Source organism: Myiozetetes cayanensis, unplaced genomic scaffold (assembly GCF_022539395.1).
Source record: "Myiozetetes cayanensis isolate MyiCay16 unplaced genomic scaffold, myiCay2020 scf4, whole genome shotgun sequence".
Lineage (NCBI taxonomy): Eukaryota > Metazoa > Chordata > Aves > Passeriformes > Tyrannidae > Myiozetetes > Myiozetetes cayanensis.
In genome coordinates, this window is record NW_026087631.1 from 46,418,460 (window position 1) to 46,435,545 (window position 17,086).

Genomic DNA, 17,086 nt, shown 5'->3' on the forward strand with positions numbered 1-17,086 from the left:
TTGGACATGAGGGACAATGGAGCAAACTGAGCTTTCATATTTCATATTTTTCACATCTAATTCATATGCAAAAATCAACTGTATTTATGCAATCTATTTTAATGGCATGCTTCTCTTGCTGTTACTCCAACCAACTTGTCAGGGATCCACCTAAGCCAAATCTTTCAACACAGTTCTGGAAGAAGCCACGGAACACTACCACTAGAGGGCCTGGACTCTCATCATGATTAGTTCCCTTACAATTTATACCCTGGCAGCATTTTGTTTGCTTTACAATAATTCTTGTATTTTATAGGAAGTATAATTTGGATGGAAAACCAGAAAATAGAAATTATTTAGTTATCACTTTCCCTCCACGACTCGCCCTATAACACCTATTAAATGAGCTACTCAGGCTTTACTGTGACCAGATCTTAAAACCAAAAAGTTTGATACCCTATCAGATGATTCTGGCCTTCCAACCTCCTTTTAAGAATAGTCCTCTCTTGGAAGAACAGAAGAAGAATCTGTTATATGTGAAAGGAAAAAAAAGTTTATTGTCCTCCCCTTAATGCTTTTATTATGTAAACTGTATGTACAGGTGACTTGCACAGGACAATTCCCAAGATGGAAAAAAAAGGAAAGAAAAATAAATCAGGCATGAGGCAAAAGAAATAAATAATACTTTCTTCTAAAAGCTCCATCCACATGTATATCAATTGACAGCATGTCAGCTCATTCTTAGTCACATTCTTTTATGTATTTTTTCTTAGAGACTGCTGTTGGGGATGATCTTCCACTGTCATTTCTGATTTTTTTTCCCATTCTCTTACTCAGTTTTTTTCTCCTCATTCTCTCTATTACACACATCCATTCCTGACTTGGGAGCAATGACAACTAAACAGACAAAGTAATGCTTCACTCTTTCCCCTTATCTGCAAGGAAAAAGGCATCCTGCTTCTCCACCCTCTCCAGGCAAAGTACAGCAAGGAAGCTGGGTGGAAATCTCAGCCTCAAATATAGCTGCACAGTTTGGCTTATACCGTATTCTATGTTTCATTGAGTTGCCATTTCTTTGCCATACTTTGAGTACGGACATTTTCCAAACAATATATTGATACCCACTCCCTGCTTCCCAAAGCGTAGCTCTAGCCAAGGATGTTTTGCCAGGGCAACTAATATATAAAATTGTCAAGCTTTGCTCTAAGTGGAGGCTCAGGGCTACTCCTGTGTTCCTCAGCAGTAAGCTCCTATGCTTAATAGACACTTGAACGTGCTCTACAGAAAACAAACAAGTAAAGATCATCTAACTCAAAAGACCAGTGTGATCCTCCTATATGCACCTCCTCTGCATGGCTATGCCTATTTGAGTGCAGCTGTCCAGAGACTTTTAGTCCTAAGTCATTTAAGAGAGGAAGTGTAAACTTAACAGAGGTAGTGCAATGACCTTACACTTCAATAATGCACCCAAAATTACGCTATACCAATGCTGATGGAATGCAGCTGTTAATAAATATATTGTGCCATAGAGATCTAATACATATCATATATATATCATCCACAGAGAGATATAATAAATATATTGTGCCACAGAAATACACTCATAGCTGCTGCTAAACACCAATGTCCCGTGGCACAGAACTTTCAACAACTTGTACCTGCTACCTTATCTACTGAAGATGACTTTCTACAGCTTATTTGCATAAATAAGATTTATAAGCTACATCAGTGTTAACGCTATATAAGGACACTTTTATTTTGGGAGAAGAACACAGTGTAGCTTAAAACTTTTCTAAGACTTCCTGTACTAAATACATAAAGGTATCCATACTAGAGAAACAATGAAGGTGATTTATTCTAATATCAAAATTCTCCCCCACAAAAAAGCACTTGGACATTTAAGTATTGTGAAAAGAGAAGTGGGATATATTTTTTTCCTAAAACTCATTTATAGGTAATCCTGACAGTTTCCTTTCTATCAAGTGGAAAAATATGACTATAAACGTGTCTGACAAAGACATAGATATGTAATAAAAGGAATACAAAATTCAGAATCATCTGAATAACTTACTTCTATTTTTATATGTATATGCACCTTGCAAGTAAATATGCACCCCATAAATATATACCATAGCATGCTCACAAAAGAAGTTTATACACATATTATGCATTTTTCCAGACAGCTATATCTAGCAAATGTGCAAAGAGGTGTGATGCTTCATTCAGAGCTGAGATGGTACACTCATCCTAAGACTGATACAACTGTCACAGTGAAAACTGAGAGTATTACCTATGTCACACAGAAATCTGGCTTGCTAGTAAGGACAAAAGACAGTTTCACAGGTATTGTCAGATTAATCTTACTTCTCCTGTAATGTGACATACTTATTTTAATGAGGCATTCCTAGTACAGACCTCACCAAAGTCAAGTTTAAACAGTTCATCAGAAATATTGCTGAATGGTTGTAATTTCATACTAAAAAATATGAATCTTTCAACAGTGTCTTTGCAGGTATGAAAACCAGCAATATTCCATAGACAAAAGCAGAGAATTGTGGACTGTGAAGTAAGTTCTAATATGGCAAAAAGCTCAGTATAGCTCTGATATAAACACATCTTAGGAAATGCCCACACACTTTAGATACCAACATTCAGAATGCAGATGGCCACTTGTTTCATACAATTTTTTTAGTTAAGACTACAGTTCTCATTAAACCACGACTGTGGTTGTGATAGTGCATGTGATAGTGTCATTTTTCTTTCAAGGAAGATCATTCACTAATACTCATTGCAATGTGTCCTTCATACCTTTCATTTGATTTTTTATTTAGATGCTCTAAAGAGGCTCTGCATCTATGTAGATACACAAAATAATAAAGATTATTCATCTGGAAGAAGAGAAACAACTAATCTCACCCATTACATGCCTGTCTCATGCACAAAGGGAGACAAATTTTTTTTTTTTTTGTCTGAGCACTTCACCTGAATGCCTCTAGGTTAAATTAAGCAAACAAGCACAAAACCCAAGTGGTTTTCAGTCCCACAGTCAGGTGTACTGTGAGGTTAGGTTTACATGTGCACACAAGAGAGATGGAGACAAGATAACATAATCGGGCCAAAGGCAGCTCTGTAGTTTCCTGAATAGCCTACTTATTATCAGCATGATTTAAATCCCTCTTACAAGAAGTCTCAGTATCTGCATGAGGAAGCTCATGGTATATCCATGTTTCCTTATTCCTTGTCTATGGATACCAGTAATTTGCATCTCATTCTACACACAGAATCTGAGCACCCATGTCTCACTGTTCCTTTGGGTTTGGCAACCCTGTTTAACCTTGTGCTGCAGCAGAGCAGTCAGTGCTCAGTCTCATCTGAGCAGCAACCAATAGCTGAGAAGTAGAAATGGACTATTAGAACTCTCCATTTTTAGCTACTAGTGTTTCCACATAGCTCACCACCTGAAATACAGACAGGAAGGAGCATACTTGCTCAGGAGAGAACAGCTGAAGGTCAGGAGATGTAGTTGGATGCCTGGTTCTTCCATGAGTGCAGACTTGCAGCATCACTCTATTCTATGAGTGGGCTATTGTGAGACGGGCATTCACCTAGAACTACTCTTGTGCTACAAGGTTTACAGCTTGCCAGCTCAGACCCCATACAGAGCTACACAGATAGTTTTGCACTAGGTTTTATTTAATATAGCTACAAATCACACAACTTCTATTAGTCTCCAATATAGTCATCACAAAAGTTGAAAGAACTTTGTAGGAGCCCTCTCCTGGGTGAATTTTGCTTCTTTTTATAAAACAAAACTAAAAATAAAGCAAGCACCAAGGTTATCTCAAATCACACATACATACGAGTATAAACTTATGCATTTCTCATTACTATTTTAGAAGTGGATTTCAGGTGAGAGGCACCCTTTCAGTCATTCTCCAGGTTTGTTGGGTGTTTTTTTTCAACGTTTTTGCATTATTCACAATGCAGTTTCACAACTGACTGTTCAAATGTTGAAAACACTTTTATGCTAAGTTTTCTAGAAGAATAAGTGTTGCTCCTGATCAACTACAGTTTGACAGAGAATCAATAAATCCATACTTACAAGTAAACAATTTTTAATTTTTAAATCAATATTTTATTTGAAAATACTCAAATGTGGCCTGTATTTAGCAATTTCTAGTATGTACAGTAACCCTGTACAGTAATCCCCTTTTGCAAATACTGCTTTTAGCCATGGCTTATAACCAGTTAATATTTTGTATTTAAGAACGGTTAAAACTAAAATCATAAATTAATATACTTCAGCATTGATAATTTATTTTACTTACAAACTTAGATAGCACATCAAAACCTTAAAGAAAATTTCATTTGAAATATAAAACTTCTGTTTAATCAATAATAATTCACTATCACTTTTCTGAACACTAAACTATAATGAATCTGGCTATTCATACAAAACTTGAAACCAAAGGTAAATTAAAAAACATGAAAGTTGTATCATGTCCTGCAAACTGATTAGGCTCCCCTAACAGAAGTACATCATTAGACTGAGGTATATTTTCTGATGAACTTGCAATATGGATACAAAATACATTATTTAAGTAAAAGATTTTCTATTAACATTTCATTATTAGTAGGTATTTTATCAAGGAACAAGGCATTTTTCATATTTCAGTCCTCTTTAATAAATACTTTTAAGTCTCTATAAAAATCATCCTCAGTTGGGAAAAGATCTTAAAATCAAACAAAAGCAGTAAGGTCTAAACATATATGGCATCATCATCTTTGGTTTACATTTTCAATAGTAAAAAAAAAAAGCTGGCAAAATTTCGCTGCTGGAAAAGCTCTGAGCAGCACATGAAGTGCTGGTAAGACCTCAGCAGATGCAGAAAGACACCAGCCTCTTCATTTATGTGGACACACATGCACAAGCCCATTTTGTCACAACAAGGACAGAAATGTTAAAACGGCTTTAGTCTGCAACTAATTAAACTTCTTCCAGTCTTCCAAAGAAGCTCTTGCTTAACAGTTGATTCTATCAACTCTTTATCAAAGCCAGAGAAACGACAAATAAAACCAGCCTTGGGCTCCATCTATAGCCTGATGAAATAAATTTGAAGATACTCGCTAGCTCCAGCTTGCTGAATTCACATAAACTGCTCAAATTCCTCAGGTAACAGGAATGACGCTCTAGTACCACCTTCCAGGTCACCCCTTTCTACCTCCACCCCTCAAGTCCAATGCCGTACTTTTGTCCAATTTCCAAAACAAAGAATAAAAATGGAAGGGTGTAAAAAGTGCAGTTCAGCTGTATAGGACTGTATAGTTAAATAGGGAGTTTACGTCTTGTCTAAGGCATATTCCATTCAAAATGTGATGTAACATTTGACTACAGTAAGTATTAAAGTTAATTTCATACTCATTTCATGAGATTGATATACCTATTCTGTTAATTACTGCTTCATTTACTGCCACAGGTGTAAAAAGCATAGTCCTAGCTTTTAAAAACCAAACATTTTTCTGATTTTTAGACTGTTTTCTCACCATGTATTAGGTGGTAAGACTTCCCAATATTTCCCAGTTCAGTGTAAGCACAACAAATGACTACCACAAGCATTTGCCTTGTCTGTTATCCAGTGAATCATTATATTAATCACTTCATATCAAAATACCAGTATAAATCCACAAAGTTCTCAGGTCTTGATTAGAAAATTTCCTGAGAGGAAAAGGAATTATGAAGCAAAGCAAAACTATTTGTCCAAGTCTGCTAACAGACTCTTTGAAGTCTCCTGGTAGTCAAAAAGTACAAGTCAAAATATCACTTCCACTGCTGTGGCCTACGAGTCCATCAGCAAGCCACTCAGCAGATGCAGTACAGGTCAGTGTGACTTCTGCCATTCAAAAAAATTTTGTGCATCAGCAACGGTAAGACATAACTGCTGGGCAGGACGCAGGGTGAAAAGACAGACTGAGGAACAGACAGATTTGTGTAAAGTGTGCTATTTCACAATAGCCAAGGCATTGTAGAAGGAAACAAAGAAAGAAAACAAAACCAAACCCCATATAACTCCTCCCTCAAGAACATTTAAGGCACTGTTTCATACTTAGGCACACTATTCAAATGACAGAGTGTAACAAAAAGTAAGACCCAACACCTGACCTCTCATCCTGGCTCTGATCAGTCAGGCAGTTTTAGTTTTCTATAACCAGAACATTTTTCAAGCTCTGATAATGATTTTGAGAACAAACCTAAACTGCCTATGTACATCAGCATGCTACTATTTATACCACACCTATACAATCTAAAAGACCCATAAGAACACAGTATCTACCTGGAAAGACAAAATGTATAGATGTGGTATAAATAGAAGCATGCAGTTCCACTTTATCGCAATAGCATAGTTTTATTTTGTGTTGTTATATCATTCCTATAACCTATTTATCTTTCACAGCCCTGTGAAACAAAGATCAGAATACAAATGTATATTCCTGACCACCAAAAATAACAGAAAAATATTTATTTTAGCCCCCAAATGTCAAGATTTGTTTCTGCACAAGTTTTCAGAACACTTTCTCATCCTGCATTTAAACTTTATCTGTTCTATTTTAAAAATCAAGGTATGTGCTGAAAGCTGAGCTAGAAATGCCAAGCTCTGTGTATCAAAGAACTGTATCATCTTCACAGTGATGAGCTTGAAGGAGTTTTCCTACAATAAAGCCTCTGAAACCTTTTCAGCAACCAAAATGAGCTTCACAAAATCCCTCTCAGCTAGAAAATATACATATTTGTTTTTACTGATGCTAAGAAACAGAGAAAAAACAACTACCAAATCATGAAATGCAATTTTACCTGGGTCCAATATTCAGACACACAAAACTTTGGCCATACTCCATAGTACAAGAAAAATACATTAATTTTACTGAGAAATCTAGGTGTTGGACTTTAAGCAGCCAAAGAGATTGGTCAAATAATTCATCACATTAATATTTCACAGGAGTAAATGTGCTTATTAATTTTCCAGCTAAAGTTTCTGTTGCAAGTGGAAAAATAATTCATTTAAAGACACCCTTACATACCTAATTTCAGATTTTGGTTTTTTTGTAAGCTGTCTTCTTGGAAGTGGTGCATTTCAGAAAACCTTTGACACGCACATACAGAATAACTTTGTAAATCTACCAAAGATACTTTCTGGCTTCTTACTGAACCACAATAGCCTGCATTTACTCCAAAATGGCACCCTCGTCTCTGCTTGTTGCCATGGCCAACCATACATGGGACTTGCACTTTTTTCCCCAGGACCTGTTTAAGACAGGCCTAGGCGCTTCCCATTAGGGTGCCTGGATTAACAGGGCAGGCATTCCCAACAGCAGGGCAGGCATTCCCAACAGCAGGGCAGGCATTCCCAACAGCAGGGCAGGCATTCCCAGCAGCAGGGCAGGCATTCCCAACAGCAGGAGCTAGCACCGTGTGCCGAGGTGATCAGCATGCAGCAGGGGGCAGAGATGCTGAGGAATCCAATCACGCTCCTGCAACACTCCACACAAGGGCTGCTTCCAGACACCTTACAAGTCATGCAAAAAACGCATCCGGATTTGGCTGCAGCAGTACTTTTAACTCTAGTATTCTGTGACAGCAAAAGCTGAACACGGGTATGCTAAGGCTAAGGAAGAAGAATTCCAGGGAGCTACAAGTTTAGAAAGCAAAATAAAGCACTACCTTGCTATTTCTTTTTTTCTTCCTTACACTAACCTCTATTGTGCCTTCTGATTACCATTCTTTTCTGCTGCAGTTGCACTATTTTTTCAGTGTCCCAGGGATGAAGTTTATAGAAACACTGCTAAAGGGCACAGACAAAATGTCACCTAGGGTGTTTATCCTGTGTTCTCATCAACTCTGAAAACTAAACTGCTTCCTTGTATCAGTAAGTACACATGAATCATATCCTCACTAAATTGCTCTTCATTTGGAACACACTTTGAATCGCCAAAGGGGGCCTGATATATTATGAAAAATCATTGTTTCTATATAAAATAATCCTCCAGGATGAGGTACCCTTCATTTTGTATTTTAGAATGCTGAATATAAACTGATATCCTGAGAAAGAGTAGGAAAAAACATCTAGTATCTTTTTATCTAATCCCTGCAACTAAAATAACTTTTTCAGTACCAACCAATGCAGTGGTGCCTTCCTGAATCTATTGACTGGTATCAGTATACAACAAGAGAACCATATTTCGTTATAAAATTCTATCTATCATCTTTGGGGGCTTCTTAGAAGCTGATTTATGGTAATTAAAGTATCATTACTGTTATTCATCTTGCTCTTTCCTGGACACTAGAAAAGACAACTTTGTTACAACTGTTAATTCTGAATCAGAAAAATCAAGTTTACAAAAATGTTAGTATCTCAGCTGGCAGTGTGAGGTTGTCTGTAATTCTGGGTAAAATTATTGCATTAAGTCAACCTTGACCACAAGAAGATCAGATAACCTGGTTTAAATACATTAACACCTTCTTTTACAGGTTCCTTCAATCATGTAAACTAATTCAATTAAAAAGCACTCATCATTATATCCATCAAACAATACTCCTACAGTAATGGTTAGGAAGCTGCAGTTAACCACATACATTTCCTGTAAAGTCCGGCCATTTATTCCAGAATAAAATGAACACTGACTTTGTTTCAAATGCTTTATATGACTTTGAAAAAACTGCCTGTAAATTTATTCATGAAGACAAACCAGGTAATAACAAAATGTCACTGGTTAGCCTACGGCGCTTATGAACACAAGCAAGCAAAACCATTAACACATATTAAACTAGTGATGGCGAATTATGGAAGAGCCTGAAAACCAGCCTGAACTAATGTACATTAACACAATTGCTACCTCGTTACCTTTTGCCAGTATCAGTGTTGATGAGAGGGGATTGCATTATGATGTTCCTGAAACCTGCTACTGATCTTCCTATATGAAAAACCTAACTTTGATGTGAATGCAGCAGGGAGCACAGGGAGCCCTGCCACTGGGCTGCGCCGTGCAGACACTGACCAGACAGCACACCTGAACACGTGAAAGCAACAGCACGATCCTCTGAGGTACTTGGACTCTGAAGCCTTGGACTGCCACAAACTCATCTTAACCACTCGGCCTCAGTTGCCCAATCTGCAGAACAGAAATACTTTTGTATAAATAGTGATGTGAATGTCATTGTGTGTCACTATGTGTGGCATAGTACAGGGTTTTTTTTAAAAACATAACTTCCTGTACAAGTAGAGGAAAAAAGGACCTAAAGATCCATGCTGTTTCACAGGTAAAAAGCTAGCTCAGATTTTGATGTTTTATACTGTAGACTGCCTTTACATAGATTCATAAGCTGCTTCCATACTTTCTGTACAGATTAGAAACTATCCTTGGCCAGGAAAGATGTACTATTACTAAGAAAAACTACATACATGTATTATTTGCAAGTCTGATATTTCTTAGTATAATAAAAAAGCAAAATCAATCAAATTTATCTGGAAGATCTGCTTCCAGTTTAACTTTCCTTTGTCCTCTTGCTTTAAATAAAACAAAAATAATGCAAATAAAACCAACAGCAAAAATGCATAAACCAGCAGCCTTTCATATAGCAATTATGGGCAGAATTGACAGTATTGGCTTGCTGTGGGATCTTACAGGAGTATTCAGCTAGCTCTATTTCATTATCTGATCATGTATTAGTGGGCTACAACTTAATACAAGTAGCAAGGTGTTTAAATTTTATTTGCAGATAATCTTGTAAACAAGTCCTATACATTAGCTTGCTTCAGTGTTGCTCCACTGCTGGTGGTTTACAACAGGTGGTACTATTGCCTGTGCAGCTCCACTTCAACACCCAGAGCAGGCAAGCACAGACAACAACAGGCAGAACTTTCACTAGCACAGCAGTCTCCCTTGGCTGGAGATCCAGAAGAAGCAGTAGTCCCCATCCCAGCACATCACTGCCACCAGGCACATAATAGGGCAGCCACAGGGAAGCTGCAGCTGAACTGCTCAGAGGTGAACACAGCTCAAGAGGTACCCTGCTCACATGGTTTCAAGGCAGGGTGAACGTGACTTTCGTCATACCTTAGCTTGCCTAGATTCAGTTTTGTAGCTCCCTGCACGACTGGTTGCAAGTTAACCAGAACAGGGATCAATTTCTATTGAGATATGCTCAAAGCAAAACAAAAAACCAACCAAGCAAAAACGCAGACCAAAAAATATCCATCCACAACACACTTAATTCTGTAGTAAGTCTCCTAAACACGGAAAGTTTTGGTAGATGATATCAAAACCCCCACTAATGTAACTCAATCAGGACAACAGTTTCTTAATGCAGTGTCTTTATGAGACAGAATCTAGACTGATACTTCAGCAAATGCCATATTTGTTGTAACAAAGCTTCATATAATAGCTGCCTCTTATTTGGAAACACAAAATTTATGAAGAAGAAAAAATAAAAAAGAAAGAATGGCCACTGCTTTCCAAAATGCTTCCTATCTTAGTCTAAACTTAAGCAAAGCAGCACACTAACATGAATACAATGCAGGAGTCTTTGACTCTAAATACTGCCACAAGAAGCCACAAGTATTTAGATACTTATCATACCTTTCAGTTGCCACAAATAACACCTTATTACTAAGCAAGAAGTTATTAAATACTCATTCCTGTGAAGAACCTTTCCAAGTAAGACCTTCAGGGGGGAAAAAAAAATTTTGTACATGTCACAAAAAGGCACTTTGATGAGACATTTTAACTTTAAGTAATTCAACTCCTGGAAAAACTTCCTAATTTTAAAATCCTTTATTATGTCAGTTTAAAATAACATTATTTTCCCACATCAATTCTAGTTATTTACTCCATAACATTTTGCTGTATTATTCTGTCCCATTATGCTAAAAGGAAAGACTCTTTCACACTGTGGCATTTCCTGTAATTAAAGAGGCTACAAAATAGAGTTGTTTGTATGCTGGCATGGACCATTTGCTTATGTTTATGAAAAAATGATCCAGTTACTAATGACTGGAAAGCTCAGCAATCCTAGAAGCAGCTAAAAACTTGGAAAGTGTTAAATGATAGCAAGCCTCTGAGAGGCACAACTCTTAGTACACAGCTCTTGCATCCAAGACCTTTCAAAGTGCACTGAATAAGAGATGCAGAAATCTATTTTCTTCTAAAATTTAAAATACAGACAATCTGTGACATTAAGGGTTTCTTGAAATGCCAGTGTTCTTTCTATCAACTAACCCTATTGCTAGGCTCCTTTCCACTGGCCCAGAAAACAATATCCTGTGCTAGGTACTTGTATTTGAGAAGAATCCCAAAAAACAGCAGAAGGGGCTCACCCCATCACACAAATAAGATGTTTCAAAATCACAAATGCTTGCTCGTAATTGCCCAAGGAGGTCAATGTTTGCCATCACGCACCCACACAAGGAATAAGGGCTGCTTACAAGTCAGTTACCTTGAGCTTAACCCACCACATTTGCTTCTTTCTCGCTAAGACCTACAGCTCTATCACTCTACCAAGGTCCCAATTACATATCCTAGCAGAAAAAAACTATGTTTTATGACCTCTCTCATTTGGCAGCAACCCAACAGCCCCTATGGAAACAGCATGGATTTGCACAGAAGAGAGTCAGCCATAGCTGAACTGGTGCCACTACTCCATCCAGTTGTTTCTGAGAACATGGAAGTGTTCATAAATTATAAGGGCAGGTTTCAACATTTATTTTGCTGCAGCACATCCCTGTGCAATTTAGATGGCAGAGTGCTATCTCCTTTTATATCTATCTATATACACACAGACATATCACTCATCACTGCAGTTACCCAAGGGCCCTCCAGAAGCAGGAGTGCTCTTACATGATGACAAATAAGGTTGTGAACAGGGAACTGCACTACAGCCCATAGGTCATAAAATCCTTTCAGGTTGGCTTCAGTACATAGAAAAGGAGGAGCGTTCCCAGAAAAGCAGTCCTTCCTTATCTACACAATACTTTTGTCCTGTTCTCTTGCTATAAAGTCCAACGAAATTGGGGAAGCTGCACAAATATGCATTAATTAAAATTCAGGCTTACTACCTTATCAGAATCTCTTTAATTCTGTCACTATAAAACTGAAATCCTTAATGAATAAAAGATTTTCTGATGGTGCATTCAACAAGCATTTCCTTGCTAAGAGCTGCCCCTTAATCATAATCGTTATCACAAGCAGCACTCTAAAGAGCTAACCAAATCCTCAGATTTCCTAGAAGGATCTGAGAACATAAGACCCAATTAAGCTATCATGTCGGCCAGCCAAGTGTAATGGCACTGCCAGACATTATATAAGAGGACTGTCACATAACAAACCCCATATATAGTCATGACAACAACAAATTTCTTTTCTACTGTTACATTTACAGCACCTATTTTTCATGTGCAATATTTGAAACACAAGAGAATGACTGAAGTTTAAATCCACTTAAGTGGATGTAGAAAATTATCCTGTCCCTCAACTGGAAACAGGTGGCTCTAACCTGAGGCTGGGAAAGAAGAGGTTACAACTTTACTCTGGCTGAGCTTCCACATTTGAAAAAATCATTGCAAAAAAATGATACTTTCACATATGAGAGGTAATTTCTGAAGACAAACTCCTAACGGTGCCATGAACCTGCCTCAAAGCAAGAACGCAAAAAAGACAGCACTAAAAGCTAGCCTCTTAATAAACAACTGATCCATGTTTATTCGTTCTAGACACAGCCTATCTAGGACCATAAAACAGTACCGAACACCACAGTACTTAAGCTTTTGCAAAGAATAAGACAAAGATAAAACTGACCAATTGATTAAATCAGGAGTCAGAGCCTGTCATCAGCTCTGGGCATAGGTAAACCCAGAGAGCTGCTGTCAGCCTGTATCACAGTGACGCCTCTCTATCCAGATGCTTTTTTGATGCTTCTCACTCACAAAAGTGAAGTGCTGCCAAGAGGCTAGAGGTACTTTCCAGCCCTGCTCTTTTCACCCCAGCCATGCCAGAATACACTTTAGGATCAAGAAAATGTGATTATAAACCAGCTCACATTGGCAGGGAACTTTAGGAGAGAAAGTAACTGAACAAATTTCAAGTTGTCTTTGTTTCCTTCACGTATGATTTTAGTTTATATTAAACATTTGCAGGTAGATCATATTTTAAAATAAAGTTTGAGTGTACATAGTGGGTGTCAAGTACACAGCTATAAATATAAACCAAAATTCCACTAATCTTTGTGCTGTATTATATTGTGTTATACTAGGGTAGTTTTTCAGTGTTAGCTGGTTGATAACATTGATGCTTTGGGCATCTTCAAAACACTCAAAAAAAATCTCACAAAGTATTTTTTTTAATAGTAACTAGTATTGTAAATAGAGTTTTAATCTGTAAGCATTTGCACATACTGGTATACAAGCTGGAAAACTGCAAGGTAGTCTATCCTTTAAAAGTACATAGCAGTTAACACGGTCCAACTAAATGAAACCTAAATCTTCTCAGCTTTGACACCTAAGTTTGTAGTAGGAAAGAAGTTCCCTGTTAATTACATTTTCCAGACTCTTGATCATTACCGGTCATTAGCAAATCGTGCAAAAACCATCATCTGCAGGAGACTTAAAACTGAAACAAAAATTACAAGCATTGAACCTTTTTCCATGTCTCAGTTCATATGCTCAGACACACAGAAGCAATAAGGATGAGATGTTTGTAAAATCACGATTGCAAAAGTGAAAATATGCTTTTGCATCCAAGTTTTATTATAGGTATTCCTCGACATTTGGCAAATCTGCAAATAATACCACCTAACAGAAAGTGGTTGCTCCATCTTTATTACTGGAATTCTTAATTTGTTTACTGTCTATCACAGCATAACTCTCAGATCCAGAATCAGGACCTTACACTACGTACTGCCAAACTGTGTACTGGAACAAGATAGTTCTTCTCCCAGAGAACTTAAAATCTATTAAATTTTACTTTAGTATTGTTTGGTAGAGAAAAGGAACAGGGCATTACCCATTAAAAAAAAAAAAAAAGCTAATTATTTTAAAAAAAAAAAGAATTAAAAAAAATTATCTCTGCTACCTGGAAATTTTTAAAACTGTTATTGGCTTGTACATGTGTATCAAAGTGTAGCTGCAAATAAAGTTAGAAATCACAATCAACAAGCTGGTAGTCACCTAAAAACTACATTTTTCAAGAGATATTACTCACAATTCAGTTTAGCAGAAACTGATATGGGTTAGCATCTTTGGAAATCAAAACAGTTATACAGTGACATCTAATTATGCTTTAGGATCCTATCTTTATGACCCAGATTTGTAAACTATTTCCTAAAATTACTTTTGAACTGTTCAAGAAAGCATGATGCAGGAAAACACAATACAACCACTGTCCACTGATGTTAGGCAATATTAAATAGTATAAAAAATCAGGACTAGTTCTCCAAAAATGAAAGACATTTTAGTCAATTTTCTAAATTTAAGGTCTTGCATGTTTTTTCACTTTGGAATGTTTCAAAACTTTAAAGGGCTTCTAGAGGAGTACAATGACAAACTTCTTACGCCTTTAAAAACTGGTTTTGTCTTGCTAGTACCTAATTCCAGAAGCTAGAAATTTAAGAAAACACCAACTGTAAAATTCATAACATAATGACAATTGACAATACATCTAAATACTATGTCCTTTTGAAATCACATTTATTTACAAACTATGCCTATGGGTGCATCATGGATCTATCCATCAGTTAGTTCATGTGCAATGCCTACAGGCACTTGGAAATCTGCTTACCATAAGGATGATATTGGATATGACTGGATATTACAGTCATACTGGTGTAACTCAGGCAGCCAAGCATCATGGCTAGCTTTCTACAGAACAGACCTATGGCACGTTTTCGAAGTTTTTTGGGTAACACAATCCCACATGATGAGAGGGCTCATCTGGAGACTGCACATAGCACTCTGTGACTACTGCTTCAAGCAATTTTAAGTGGGGAGAAAAAGCATCTCATCATATATCTACATCATCCTACTTTCAGTCATCCAAAGCTGTGAGCTGGCATGTCATAGACTACTGCTAGCATGCAGGTATCTAGACAAAATACCACTGGATCGGGATGTGCTAATGCTAGTCCTATGTAACCATTATGATGGTAAAGGGATTCCAAACAGATGCAACCAACAGTTTAGACTGCACGAAAGGGACTAAAGGTAAGACTTACTCCGTGGCCTACTTCAAGCATTCAGGACACAAATACTGGTTCCACCCTGGATTTTTTCCTTTTCACAATGTGCAAAAGCTCTTACCTGCTGCAGGGCTCAATTCTTATGGACTCCCTATGTCTCACATGTGCTCCCATAAATAAGGAAAACTAATTTAATAAATGGCCAGTCTTCGCGAGCGAAGATCCGGGGAAGGTCTTTCCACCTTCCAGCCTGCGCATTGGATTTTTTAGGTGAGACACAGTGTGCGCGGAACTGAGCCCACCCTTTAATCCTAAGGTTCATCTGCCGGGGCCAAGCGAGCTTGGACGGTGGCAGCGAGGTCCTTAGGACGTAGATGGGTTGCCTTTTTTTAAGGGCTAAGAGCTCCACCTGCCCGGGAATAAGGAAAACTAACACTGTGAAAAAGCTGTTATATGCAAAACAAAGGGAAAATAAAGGTTCCACGACAGGGGCGGGGGAGGGAACCAAAAACAATTAATCAGTCTTTTGGGCTGGTTCATAGAGAAACCCAGAGAAAAGAGATAAAAACAATGAGAAACCATGTTCTGTACCAACAACCTTTCTTTTCCCGCTTTTCTCTTCTGATTTTACAGATGTAGGGTACTCTTGGATATTCATTGTTGTACTGAAGTCTGTCCTCAGCTTTGAGCAAGATTTTTCTACTTCAGTTTATCAGTAAGCTAAAATAGTATAATTTACTTGTATGCTTCATTGAGATGTCGCAGTTTGTAGTTACTGTATTGCAAAGTACAGTATTGTATAAATGCTGGATATGTTTTAGTAATCAAAAGTAAAACGATTCTTTAGAACAACCTACTATACATCTGAAACTAAAATCCTCATGCACTATATTTTCTCAAACTATTATATGGGCTTGCTCTTTCATATTCAAAACTGTTCACTTCATGGTTAGTGGCACAGATTTACTTTCGTAAAAGTTTCTTAACAAACAAAACAGAACAAACAAACAGTGGAAGGTGACAAATTTCTATACAAAGGAGCAAGCTTCCCAAAAAAGAATGAAGAAGCTTAATAATTCAAACAAATACAAACCGGACATAGTATCAAATGTATCATGTCTGTGCCTACTTATAAATGCAAAGCAGTGTTCAAATTTTATTTTAAAACTGTCCTTCAGTAAAAACCTGAATATACTTGGCGAAACTTGAAGACACATTGATAAGTTTTATTTTATCCTAAAAACAGTTTGCCCTTATTGTTCATATATTACATATGTATATCTGCTCTCTTATAGGGCGTAATAAATAAATATTCAAAGAAAGTCCAGCATCGTACAAAAGAGTGGCTATACAGACATCACAAGTTAAGAAACTGATAGGTGTTAAAACTTGTTAGCAACAGGTTCTCCAAAACTCTTGACTCTGTAACTTGTGGATACATACACAATACAGACTGGGTAACAAAATCTTTCAAATGGCAACAAAAACTGAAAATGAAGTTCTGAGAATACCATGATGCCAGGCAGAAGAATTTCTTTTAAAAAGGAATGAAATTCATGCTAAGAGTCTCTAAAGCTAAGAAAAGCACAGGGAATATTATATTTTGGAACTAAAGTATGACATTATGGGCCTAATACCTCACATCTGATGTGCAGCAGAGTTGAAGAGTCAATAACAAACAGCAGATACTTGGAAAGGGCAGTCAGAGCAAAACAGTAGAATTTTAGGAAGGCATAAGCTGAGTAAAAACAACTACTTTTTGAATTAAAAAAAATTACTAATTGCAACTAAAATGATAATGCTAAAATATCTTTCATCAGTTGCTTTTGAAGACATAAGAGATGGAAAACTCTTTAAATTAAAGCTTTTTTCCCTATTTCTGATTGT

At 37.1% G+C, this 17,086-nt stretch overlaps 1 protein-coding gene across 6 annotated transcripts in view; it reads right to left on the reverse strand.

Annotated features, from left to right (window-relative positions):
• The window catches only part of PDE4D (phosphodiesterase 4D), a 388,091-nt gene that overhangs the window by 30,589 nt on the left and 340,416 nt on the right, over nt 1–17,086 (reverse strand). The gene's annotated exons all lie outside the window — the stretch shown is intronic.